Raw genomic sequence first — 12,593 nt, 5'->3', positions numbered from 1 at the left:
GCAGGGACTGGGGTGCATAGGCCGTGTAATGAGTGACCGGAAGCGAGGAGCAAGAGCTCCAGTGGCGCAATCGGTTAGCGCGCGGTACTTATATAGCAGTATGTGTGCGAGTGATGCCGAGGTTGTGAGTTCGATCCTCACCTGGAGCAATGTTTTGCTAACATCTCTGAGACGCCTTTCCGCTCGCCTTTTCTACTATACCGTCTTTGCCGTGTTTGAATTTGTCCTATAGAGTTTATTCTTACCTGTCCCTTAGCACTGTTAGTACCAAGCAACGACTTTGTTGTGCTGCAGTGGTCTAGCTTCTGTAACTCTTTATCCCCTACCTTGTCTTGTAAAGTGAAAGTCAGTCGTTTCCGACTCTTTGCGGCACCAAGGACTGTTGTCCATGGAATTCTCTAGGCCACAGACTCGAGTGGGGAGTCTTTCCCTTCTCCAGGAGGTCTTCCCAACCCAGGGATCGAACCCAGGTCTCCCGCATTGCGGGTGGATTGCCACAAGGAAAGCCCCCTTGTCTTGTAAGCTGATTTCTAAAAAAGAACATCCGTCCCCACCTTTGGTCTGACTAACTTGCGATCACTAACCTAGAGCCAGACAGACTGGAATGCGAAGTCAACTGAGCATTAGGAAGCATCACTACTGCATAAAGCTAGCAGACGTGATGAAATTCCAGTTGAGCTATTTCAAATCCTAAATGATGATGCTGTGAAAGGGCCAGCAATATGGAAATGTTGCTGGCACAATACGCCAGCAAATTTGGAAATCTCAGCAGTGGCTACAGGACTGGAAAATGTCAGTTTTCATTCCAATCCCAAAGAAACGCAATGCCAAAGAATGCTCAAATTACCGCACAGTTGCACTCATCTCACATGCTAGCAAAGCGATGCTCAAAAATTTCCAGGCTAGGCTTCAACAGGACGCGAACCAAGAACTTCCAGATGTTCAACCAAGAACTTCCAGATGATTCAGAAAAGGCAGAGGAACCAGAGATCAAATTGTCAGCAAGAGAGTTCCAGAAAAACATCTACTTCTGCTTTATTGACTACACCAAAGCCTTTGACTGTGTGGATCACAACAAACTGGAAAATTCTTAAAGAAATAGGAATACCAGACCACCTCACCTGCCTTCTGAGAAATCTGTATGCAGGTCAAGAAGCAACATTTAGAACTGGACATGGAACAACAGACTGGTTCCAAATTGGGAAAGGAGTATGTCAAGGCAGTATATTGTCACCCTGTCTATTTAACTTATATGCAGAATACATCATGTGAAATGCCAGGCTGGATGAAGCACAAGCTGGAATCAAGATTGCTGGGAGAAATATCAATAACCTCAGGTACGCAGATAACACTACCCTTATGGGAGAAAGTGAAGAAGAACTAAAGAACCTCTTGATGAAAGTGAAAAAGGGGAGTGAAAAAGTTGGTTTAAAGCTCAACATTCAGAAAACTAAGATCATGGCATCCATTCCCATCACTTCATGGCAAATAGATGGGGAAACAATGGAAATAGCAACAGACTTTATTTTCTTGGGCTCCAAAATTAGTGCAGATGGTGACTGCAGCCATGAAATTAAAAGATGCCTGCTCCTTGGAAGAAAAGTTATGACCAACATAGGCAGCATATTTAAAAGTAGAGACATTACTTTGCCAACAAAGACCCATCTTGTCAAAGCTGTGGTTTTTCCAGTAGTCATGTATGGATGTGAGAGTTGGACTATAAAGAAAGCTGAACACTGAAGAATTGATGCTTTTGAACTGTGGTGCTGGAGAAGACTCTTGAGAGAGAGAGTCCCTTGGGCTGCAAGAAGTTCCAACCAGTCTATCCTAAAGGAAACAGTCCTGAATACTCATTGGAAGGACTGATGCTGAAGCTGAAACTCCAATACTTTGGCCACCTGATTCGAAGAACTGACTCACTGGAAAAGACCCTGATGCTGGGAAAGACTGAAGGTGGGAGAAGAAGGGGATGACAGAGGATGAGATGGCTGGATGGCATCACCGACTCGTTGGACATGAGTTTGAGTAATCTCCAGGAGTTGGTGATAGATAGGGAAGCCTGGTGTGCTGCAGGCCATAGGGTCACAAAGAGTTGGACACAAATGAGCAAGTGAACTGAATTGAACTCAAAATAATTTCCCAGAGGTGAATCAGCAAAATGAATCAGTTGTATTCTGGGTTGTTTTTTTTAATGAAGACATTGCCCTCATTAGCTAATCATCTCCCAAAGTCCCTGCCTCCTAATACCATCGCCCTGATCACTGTATTTTCAACATATGAATTTTAGAGGGACACAAATATTCAGACCATAGCACATAGAAAACAAAGTAAATCTACTAATATATATTTTCAAGTGCATTTTTTAATAAAAAGAAAAATGTAGTCAGAGTATAATGTAGTCAAAAAATAATGAAAAAGAAATATCAGGTTAAACTTTATATGATTCTATCAAGACTCCACTTAGGTTTCAGTTCTAATCCTTAAAAGCTTTTATGATTACAGAGAATAAAATAAATTCCACAAGGAATTTTTTTTCCACAGCCTTCTTGTTTTCCTCATTAAATGTCATCACTTGCTCTGGATTTGTTCCCCACAACTGTGCCCCTGTCTTGGGTGCTGTAGAATGGTAAGCAACCTAACAGAAAAAAGAAATAAACATTTTAACTACCTCGCTTAAGATACCCAGTTACTCCTGGCTTTGAATCTGCCTCATAAGTGGTTTACCCAAAACTGGAGAAGGCAGGCATTGATCCCACTACCCCTCTCTGGCAAAGCTAGTGTTCTTCCATTTGAGCCAATTCTGTCTTCAGCCAATGACAGAAGTTGTCAATTTCATCTCTATATCCAAATTTTTTTCAGACCCTTCAGGATCCACTGGTTACTATATGCTCATCAAGGCCATATTGTATGGAATGGAACTGAGACAGTTCATAAGCAGCCTTGGGCAGGCATCCTGAACCACTGAGCAAAGGAAAGTGAAAAACAGCTAGACCTGGAAGATTACTCTAAAAAACATCTAGCTTTGTGGTACTTTAACTTCCTAGACCTCTCCGCAGAGGAAGAAGAGGCCCTGTGCAGGACAACTGGGTTCATTATTTAGGTCTCTCTGATTGTTCTGTGGTTCTCTTTTGTAATGAGAGCCAGGTCATCACTGAATAGAACCGTTTAGAAACTTCTGAAGATATAAAGAAAAGCAACGCTCAAGCACAGCCTCACAGTCCAGGCTTTTCCACATGTGGCTTGTGAAAAAATATGAACTACTCTCACATATTTTCCCCAAAGAAGATACATTGACTTTCCTCAAATGCATTGCTACCAAATAGAGAATGCAGCCAAAGTGTGGCTGGAAGAGGGCAGAGGAGGCTGGTGAGAGAGGGTAGAAGTCTGTCACCAGGGGGTAGGTGGTTGATAGTTGTTAAAGAGTTTTAAGCAGGCTTTATAGTATGCTCAGGATCTGGGTTTACAGTCCTTGATGTCTGGGTAGACAGAGGGCTGGAGCAGGCACGCTGGTTACTTAAGCAGAAGACCTCTAACATCCAGGGGGAATGGCCAGAGAGTGAGATAACTCAGTTCGAAGTATATCGAGACTAAATCACCATGAGAAGTCTAGAACTGGATACCTAAAGAGGGAAGAAGAGATAAGTGAAAGCGATGAGGAGCAATTATAGACTGAATCTTGATGTTTAAATGCTGGAGAAGAGCAGACTGTTAGGAAGGTAGCAGTCTTGAACTTGCAAGCTTATGCTACTCAAGACTTGAACTTTTGTAGAAATTCACTGAGAATAATTTTGCTTCTTGTTTTAAACACCAACCATCTCATTTTAAACAGTTAAATCTAGGATCATTCCTACTTTGTAGAGCTTTAATGACGATAGAAAATAAATAGAAACATAGGTAATAGCATTCAGTCAGTTCAGTCGCTCAGTCATGTCCGACTCTTTGCGACCCTGTGAATCGCAGCACGCCAGGCCTCCCTGTCCATCACCAACTCCTGGAGTTCACTCAAACTCATGTCCATCGAGTCGGTGATGCCATCCAGCCATCTCATTCTCCGTCGTCCCCTTCTCCTCCCACCCCCAATCCTTCCCAGCATCAGAGTCTTTTCCAGTGAGTCAACTCGTCGCATGAGGTGGCCAAAGTATTAGAATTTAAGCTTTAGCATCAGTCCTTCCAATGAACACCCAGGATCGATCTCCTTTAGAATGGACTGGTTGGATCTCCTTGCAGTCCAAGGGACTCTCAAGAATCTTCTCCAGCACCACAGTTCAAAAGCATCAATTCTTCGGTGATCAGCTTTCTTCACAGTCCAATTCTCACATCCATACATGTCCACTGGAAAAACCATAGCCTTGACTAGACGGACCTTGGTTAGCAAAGTAATGTCTCTGCTTTTTACTATACTATCAAGGTTGGTCATAACTTTCCTTCCAAGGAGTAACTGTCATTATAAACAAACAAAAACTGTTGTCCTCTCCCCACTGTTGTTTCTGAAAACAGTGGCAGAATTGGTTGACTGAAAACGATTTAACAAATTATACTCTAGAAGTTTTGAAATGAGCACTAGTAAATATTCTAGTAAGGATTCTTATCGAACAAATGAAAGGATATACAAAATAATACACTGCCCACTTTGCAATAATATGGAAAACCAATTTGACAACATGTTGATAATTGTTAAAGCATGTATCAGGCATACTTGAGACACTTAACTCTTTCCTATTTTCTTAATAATTTCTTTTGGGACTTAATTAGATACATGGTAGAACTTCTCTCCTAACCTTAATTTTTCTTATCCCTCTTCCCTAATTTCCAACTAATTGTATCAGCGGATAGTATTTTACATAGTTCCCTCAAATCTTACTTTCAGTTTCCTAATTCTCTCTTCTGCTCTATCTAATAAATCTGTTTATGTTTTCAGTGTTTTAAGTTTCAAATTTCTTTTTAATAATTTCAAATACGTGAGTTAGTATATTATTTTCCCAATGATTCACCACTACTTCCTGAGAAAGCACTATGTACTTTTGACATTTTTGTTGTTGTTAATTATACTGTCCTTCCTTGTGAAAAGAATATAACTCCTTTATCCTTTACTATCAGAATTGACAACAGGGTGAATCATATGATTGCTTTGAACGCCTCCTTGCCTTTGCTCAGGCCCTTTCATCTCTTCCTGCAACAACCGCATTCTTCGCGCCCACTAGAAAACTCGCTGGTCAAGACTCGCCGTCAGTATTACCTTATTTTCGCAAGCACTTATGATCAATCTGATTAGTCAAAATTGCTTCCTATTCTTATTCGTTCATCTGTCCGTTGTGTTTATTCTTATGAAACAAGGAAGTGGTTGGAGCTGAACACTATCCACCTGCCCCACCCTCCGCCCAGCCTTTCTTTCTTTGAATAATTTCTCGCTAGTGTTCAGTTTCTTGCTGTTCTCAGTACCAGAACGCCGGGAAAACCTAGTGGAAGCTGGACAAACTCTCCTCAGATAGCGGGGTAGGGAGGATCAGAATTCGTGGTTCCTCTGTTGAGGATGACCGGGAAGAGCCCCGCGAAGCTAATGATTCTTCTCTATGCAATTTCACCCTAACCTTTGGAAAAAGCACTGAACAGAAATTGAGCCCTACTCAGGTCCACCGTCTAATTTCCCAGACTGTTTTATTAACCACAAATTAGGAGTCCAAGTCCGCAGCTCCGCTGAGGTCGACTCCCGTGGACCCGGCTCTGGGAACCTTTGCCGGGTGGACTTCCGGCAGCGCGCTGGAACCCGGGGCCAGGCTCCCCTGACAGCAAACTGTGGTTCAGACCAGGTTCAGTCCCTGCTGGCATTTGGCGCTGAGGTCCTCCAGCCGGGGACGAGACAGCCCCAGAAAGGGAGTGAAAGCCCAGGCAACTGTGTTTCTACCACGTCCCCACCACTTTTAATAAGACTCCTGCGAAAGCTAAGCCTGTTTTTTTTTTCCCCCGTCGCAGCTTTTGCAATCCGGTGCTTTGTCCGTTCGCGTGGAAGCTAACCACCTCTACGTCTCTCAGACGTCTCCAAACCATTTCCTTCCTAAACATCATTCTTCCTAGGGTAGACGGTTCCCAAGTATAGACTCTGAAATAAAGCATGCCAAAGAACAGGTATGCGACGACGAGGTGGCCGAGTGGTTAAGGCGATGGACTGCTAATCCATTGTGCTCTGCACGCGTGGGTTCGAATCCCACCTTCGTCGGGGGTGTACTTTTGATAGGAGCAATCGGGTGTGTTTTCGAAAGCTTCCTAGCATTTCCAGTTGGGTCACGTTCTCTTAAAGTATTTGCTCAGTATTCTGAGTTGGGCGTGATAAAGGCTACCTCCCTCTCCATTTTCTATGAACTCAGTCATATTTCCCTCCCCTCTAAAAGTGTGAAAATTCCTACATTTAAGGCGCTGACTCCTTAGAACAGGTTTTGAAGATTATTCCTCAGCTTTAACCAATCCAACATATCGTTCTCTTGACATTTAGCAGACTACTTGAAGGAGCTTTTGTTTTCAACCAGTTCATAATTAGGAGAATTAACTGGGCAAGCGTTTTGAACTCTATAAATAGGCTCAGACGGGGAAGAACCCGGGTTCGATCCCTGGGGCCGGAAGATCCCCTGGAGAACGGAATGACAACCCACTCCACTATTCTTGCCTTGGAAATCCCATGGATGGAGGAGCCTGGCAGGCTGTGGGGTCTCAAAGAGTCTGACACAACTGAGTGACTAACACTTTGAACTCTATGTATCTTTTTAACCAGTAACCAATTTTGTTTCCAAATTTGTTGTTTATTATTTTCTTCCAATGCTGCCATTCATACCAGGTTCTTCCATACAAAGGACAATCTAGTTCCACAATGATTTTAGTATATTTATACAACATTAGAGTACAGGGTTCAGTTCAGTTCAGTTCAGTCGCTCAGTCGTGTCTGACTCTTTGCAAACCCATGGACTGCAGCATGCCAGGCTTCCTTGTCCATCACCAACTCACGGAGCTTGCTCAAACTCATATTCATCGAGTTGGTGATGCCATCTAACCATCTCATCCTCTGTCATCTCCTTCTCCTCCTGCCTTCAGTCTGGCCCAGCATCCGGGTCTTTTCCAATGAGTCAGTTCTTCGCATCAGGTGGCCAAAGTATTGGAGCATCAACTTCAGCATCAGTCCTTCCAATGAATATTCAGAACTGATTTTCTTTAGGATTGACTGGTTGGATCTCCTTGCTGTCCAAGTGACTCTCAAAGGTCTGCTCCAACATCACAGTTCAAAAGCATCAATTCTTCAGCGCTCAGCTTTTTTTTAAGGTCCAACTCTTACATCCATACATGACTACTGGAAAAACCATAGCCTTGACTAGACAGACCTTTGTTGACAGAGTAATGTCTCTGCTTTTTAATATGCTGTCTAGGTTGGTCATAGGTTCTCTTCCAAGGAGCAAGCATCTTTTCATTTCATGGCTGCAGTCACCATCTGCAGTGATTTTGGAGTCCAAGAGGTATAGGGTATGTCTGCATAAATGTTTCAAGTCTATCCAATTAGGAGAATGATTGGAGGTTTTTTCCTCTTCAAACTTCAAATAGTTTTTTCCTATTACATTATCTTCTCTTTTCAAATTATTATCTTTAACATTATTTAGTAAAAATATTTTTTCTAAACTATTCCTTTTTGGAAAAAATAAAGTAAAAGTAAAAGCATTTTATTGTGTCAATTTTAAAACACATTGAAAATTAGACATATCATATTAAAGTATCCGCAAACTCAACTCATTTCAGATCTTCAAATAATCCCCTCAACTGCCTGACCTGGCCCATAGGTCTTCTCCTGGATTGCTTTTCCCAATTCCTCTCTTTGAGAAATTAAAAAATCATCAGGAAACTGAAACCTGGCAGCAACTTCTCCGTATCCCCTCCCCCCTACGCCAACTGCCCCCCACACTCCCCCTCCCCGCGCCCCCAGTGATTACCACTTACAAACTTCATTAAGCTTGCTTGAGAACATTTCACATTTAGAGTCTTTGAATATTTATGAAGAAGAGAAAAAGCAACAGCATTAACGGGAAAGGGAATCTATGGATCTTTTAAACCAGCACCAGTGACCTCTTTTGCTGTCTTCTAGACACTGTCTTGGAGAAGGAAATGTCAACCCACTCCAGTATTCTTGCCTGGAGAATTCTGTGGACAAGGAATCCTGATGGGCTGCTGTCCAGAGTCAGACACGTCTGAAGTGACTATGCATTGGAGAAGGAAATGGCAACCCACTCCAGTATTCTTGCCTGGAGAATCCCAGGGATGGAGGAGCCTGGTGGGCTGCCATCTATGGGGGCGCACAGAGTCGGACACGACTGAGGTGACTCAGCAGCAGCAGCAGCAGCAGCAGCAGCAGACACTATCACAGGGATCCAGTATCCTTCCAACACTGAATGATTTTTCATTATCAATGAATATGGTAGTTTTAAATTATTATGAAGATGGCCACTTTAGGTTCTCAGATGTTTCTTCCAAACTGTTCCTGACCTTTGGTGGTGAATGGAAGGTGTGGCAGGAGTCTGCATGAGTGCTAAGACTCTTCAGTTGTGTCTGACTTTGTGTGACACTATGGACCCTAGCCAGCCAGGCTCCTCTGTCCATGGACTTCTCTAGGCAAGAATACTGGAGTGGGTTGCCATTTCCTTCTCCAATAATAAAAATAGGAAACCTGAATCTTTTGGGGAGCTATGCTGTGGCAACTGCTCATCCTCACAGTGCCTCCTACTCATTATTAACCATTTACTATAATTGACTTTGGAATGTTTCCAGGCTCAGCGAATTGTGAAGCATTAGGGAGAGGATAGAGATTTCTCTAGGGCTAAGGAGCCCTTTGTGTGTGTGTGTGTGTGTTAGTTGCTTCAGTTCAGTTCAGCCACTCAGTCGTGTCCAACTCTTTGCAACACCATGAATCGCAGCATGCCAGGCCTCCCTGTCCATCACCAACTCCCGGACTTCACTCAAACTCATGTCCATCGAGTCGGTGATGCCATCCAGCCATCTCATCCTCTGTCGTCCCCGTCTCCTCCTGCCCCCAATCCCTCCCAGCATCAGAGACTTTTCCAATGAATCAACTCTTTGCGTGAGGTGGCCAAAGTATTGGAGTTTCAGCTTTAGCATCAGTCCTTCCAATGAACACCCAGGACTGATCTCCTTTAGAATGGACTGGTTGGATCTCCTTGCAGTCCAAGGGACTCTCAAGAGTCTTCTCCAGCACCACAGTTCAAAAGCATCAATTCTTCAGCGCTCAGCTTTATTCACAGTCCAACTCTCACATCCATACATGACCACTGGAAAAACCATAGCCTTGACTAGGCGGACCTTTGTTGACAAAGTAATGTCTCCGCTTTTCAATATGCTGTCTAGGTTGGTCATAACTTTCCTTCCAAGAAGCAATCATCTTTTAATTTCATGGCTGCAGTCACCATCTGCAGTGATTTTGGAGCCCAAAAAATAAAGTCTGACACTGTTTCCCCTGTTTCCCCATCTATTTCTGATGAAGTGATGGGACCAGATGCCATGATCTTAGTTTTCTGAATGTTGAGCTTTAAGCCAACTTTTTCACTCTCCTCTTTCACTTTCATCAAGAGGCTTTATAGTTTCTCTTCACTTTCTTCCATAAGGGTGGTGTCATCTGCATATCTGAGGTTATTGATATTTCTCCCAGCAATCTTAATTCCAGCTTGTGCTTCTTCCAGCCCAGCGTTTCTCATGATGTACTCTGCATAAAAGTTAAATAAGCAGGGTGACAATATACAACCTTGACGTACTCCTTTTCCTATTTGAAACCAGTCTGTTGTTCCATGTCCAGTTCTAACTGTTTCTTCCTGACCTGCATATAGGTTTCTCAAGAGGTTAGTTGCTTAGTCATGTCCAACTCTTTGCGACCCCATGGACTGTAGCCTACCAGGCTCCCCCATCCATGGAATTTTCCAGGCAAGAGAATTGGAGTGGGTTGTCATTTCCTTCTCCAAGGAGCCCTTTACACCTGTTGAAGTCAAAGCTTAAGATGTTGACATCTTGACAACAGTGAGAGTTAGGCTCTGAATACTGGGGCTTGGGAAAATATAAACAGGGCCTGGCTGGTGCTGTTCTGCCAAAACACCACCTAATGCTGCACAGAGCTACCAAGGTGAGTAGAGCTAACAACTATGGATGGGGCTGCCTTTGGCTTTGGAAGGGAGGCTGTTTGGGGTAGGGCTGATGAGCAACAGGTTGTAAGAGAGAAGAGTCTGAGCTCTTTTGTCACTTACGGGAGAGGAAGGTGCCAGACTCAGGGGAAGAACAGCTGATCATTCCCCAGCTGCCATTCAGAAACATCTGCTTTTTTCTGATCCGTGAGGGAATTGATCCACTAGATTCTTCAGGGCAGTATCTGAGTTGAACCCATTTTGAAAGTCTCAAACCAGAAAAATGCTTACTAGTGACATATATAGATATAGATATACAGGTGCATGCATGCTCAGGTGCTTCAATTGTGTCCAGCTCTGTGCAACCTTATGGACCATAGCCAGCCAGGCTCCTCTGTCCATGGCACTCTCCAGGCAAGAATAGGAGTGGGTTGCCAGGGGATTGTTCCAACCCAGTAATTGAACCCAGGTCTCTTATGTCTCCTGCATTGGCAGGAGATATAGATATATAGAGGGTAACAAATGAAGTCTATAGGTCAGAATCAGAAGTAAGGCATTACATTACCAAGATTAAGTATTTACAACTTCTGGCAACTCTCTTCTTGATGTTGAACCCATGTTCCTTAATTACAGACTTGAAAAATAATCTCACTAGTGAAGACTTAAACATCACTAGGCTGCCTGAACAGATATCTCACTGAACTTTGGGGTTATGCTGGTTCTCATACAGCAAGACTCTACCAAAAAACTTCAGGAGGAGTAAATCATGTTCCCAGATTGCCCTGAACTGTGGTGCTGGAGAAGACTCTTGAGAGTCCCTTGGACTGCAAGGAGATCCAACCAGTCCATTCTAAAGGAGATCAATCTTGGGTGTTCATTGGAAGGACTGATGCTAAAGCTGAAACTCCAATACTTTGGCCACCTCATGCGACAAGTTGACTCACTGGAAAAGACTCTGATGATGGGAGGGATTGGGGGCTGGAGGAGAAGGGGACGACAGAGAATGAGATGGCTGGATGGCATCACCGACTCGATGGACATGAGTTTGAGTGAAGTCTGGGAGTTGGTGATGGACAGGGAGGCCTGGCGTGCTGCGATTCATGGGGTCGCAAAGAGTCGGAAACGACTGAGCGACTGAACTGAACTGAACTGAACTGATCCTTAAATGCTAGCTGTAAAAGCCTTGCAAAGGTTTTTGTTTATTCTTTTAAGAAATACATGTAACTTCTCATTTCTCCCAGCAACCAGAGTACACAAAAAAGTATCACCTGCCCGGTTCTTCTTGTTGTAAATAACAAAGAAAAAGTCCTCATTCTGAAAACTGCTATGGGTGTCTCAGAGTGGGGTGCCTGTCAAGTAACTACTCAATCAGAAACAGAGAAAGAGGAAATGTAAGTTTTTCAGAGTTTATTGTGTCTCTTGAAAGATGACACACGTGTCTTATTGGAGCTGATACATTAATGGGAACCTTGAAATTCAAATCCACCCGTTTATCTGAGGAGATACTGAGGTCCCTAATAAAGATATCATTCAACATGGGTTGACTTGAGTTCTCAGGTCATCACATTTTTAAATTCAGAAGAAAAATCTCCTCAAATGTCCCTCCTAATTGGCCCCTAACTTCTGTGTCATTAACATGCATTTTCACAATGATAATTCCATGCTTCATTTGATTACTTATTTATAAACTGTTTATTTAACATTATTTTACAGGCACAAAGCCTGGTAATTTAGATAATAGGCGGTGAGTGAAATATCAGTAACCTCAGATATGCAAATAACACCACCCTTATGGTAGAAAGTGAAGAAGAACTAAAGAGCCTCTTGATGAAAGTGAAAGAGGAGAGTGAAAAACTTGGTTTAAAGCTCAACATTCAGAAAACTAAGATCTTGGCATCCAGTCCCATCACTTTATGGCAAATAGATGGGAAAATAGTTGAAACAGTGTCTGACTTTATTTTTCTGGGCTCCAAATCACTGCAGATGGTGACTGCAGCCATGAAATTAAAAGATGATTGCTTCTTGGAAGGAAAGTTATGACCAACCTAGACAGCATATTAAAAAGCAGAGGCATTATTTTGCCCACAAAGTTTTGTCTAATCAAGACTATGGTTTTTCAGTGGTCATGTATGGATGTGAGAGTTGGACTATAAAGAAAGCTAAGTGCCGAAGAATTGATGCTTTTGAACTGTGGTGAAGGAGAAGACTCTTGAGAGTCCCTTGGACTGCAGGAGATCCAACCAGTCCAAGTCCATCCTAGGGGAGATCAGTCCTGGGTTTTCATTGGAAGGACTGATGTTGAAGCTGAAACTCCAATACTTCAGCCATCTGATGTGAAGAGCTGACTCATTTGAAAAGACCCTGATGCTGGGAAAGATTGAGGGCAGGAGCAGAAGGGGATGACAGAGGATGAGATGGTTGGATGGCATCACTGACTCA

At 43.1% G+C, this 12,593-nt stretch overlaps 2 non-coding genes across 2 annotated transcripts; both read left to right on the top strand.

The window, feature by feature from the left end:
• The first annotated feature begins 55 nt into the window (after window positions 1-55).
• On the top strand, window positions 56-149 carry TRNAI-UAU (transfer RNA isoleucine (anticodon UAU)). The gene is made up of 2 exons: window positions 56-93; window positions 114-149. It is a non-coding gene; the product is annotated as a tRNA-Ile (tRNA).
• Window positions 150-6,132: 5,983 nt separating this feature from the next.
• TRNAS-GCU (transfer RNA serine (anticodon GCU)) lies at window positions 6,133-6,214 on the top strand. Its single transcript has one exon. It is a non-coding gene; the product is annotated as a tRNA-Ser (tRNA).
• Window positions 6,215-12,593: the final 6,379 nt, after the last annotated feature.

This window comes from Moschus berezovskii, chromosome 23 (genome assembly GCF_049115385.1).
Source record: "Moschus berezovskii isolate FMDL1 chromosome 23, NW_MosBer_1.0, whole genome shotgun sequence".
Lineage (NCBI taxonomy): Eukaryota > Metazoa > Chordata > Mammalia > Artiodactyla > Moschidae > Moschus > Moschus berezovskii.
This window is presented reverse-complemented; position numbering and strand designations above follow the sequence as displayed.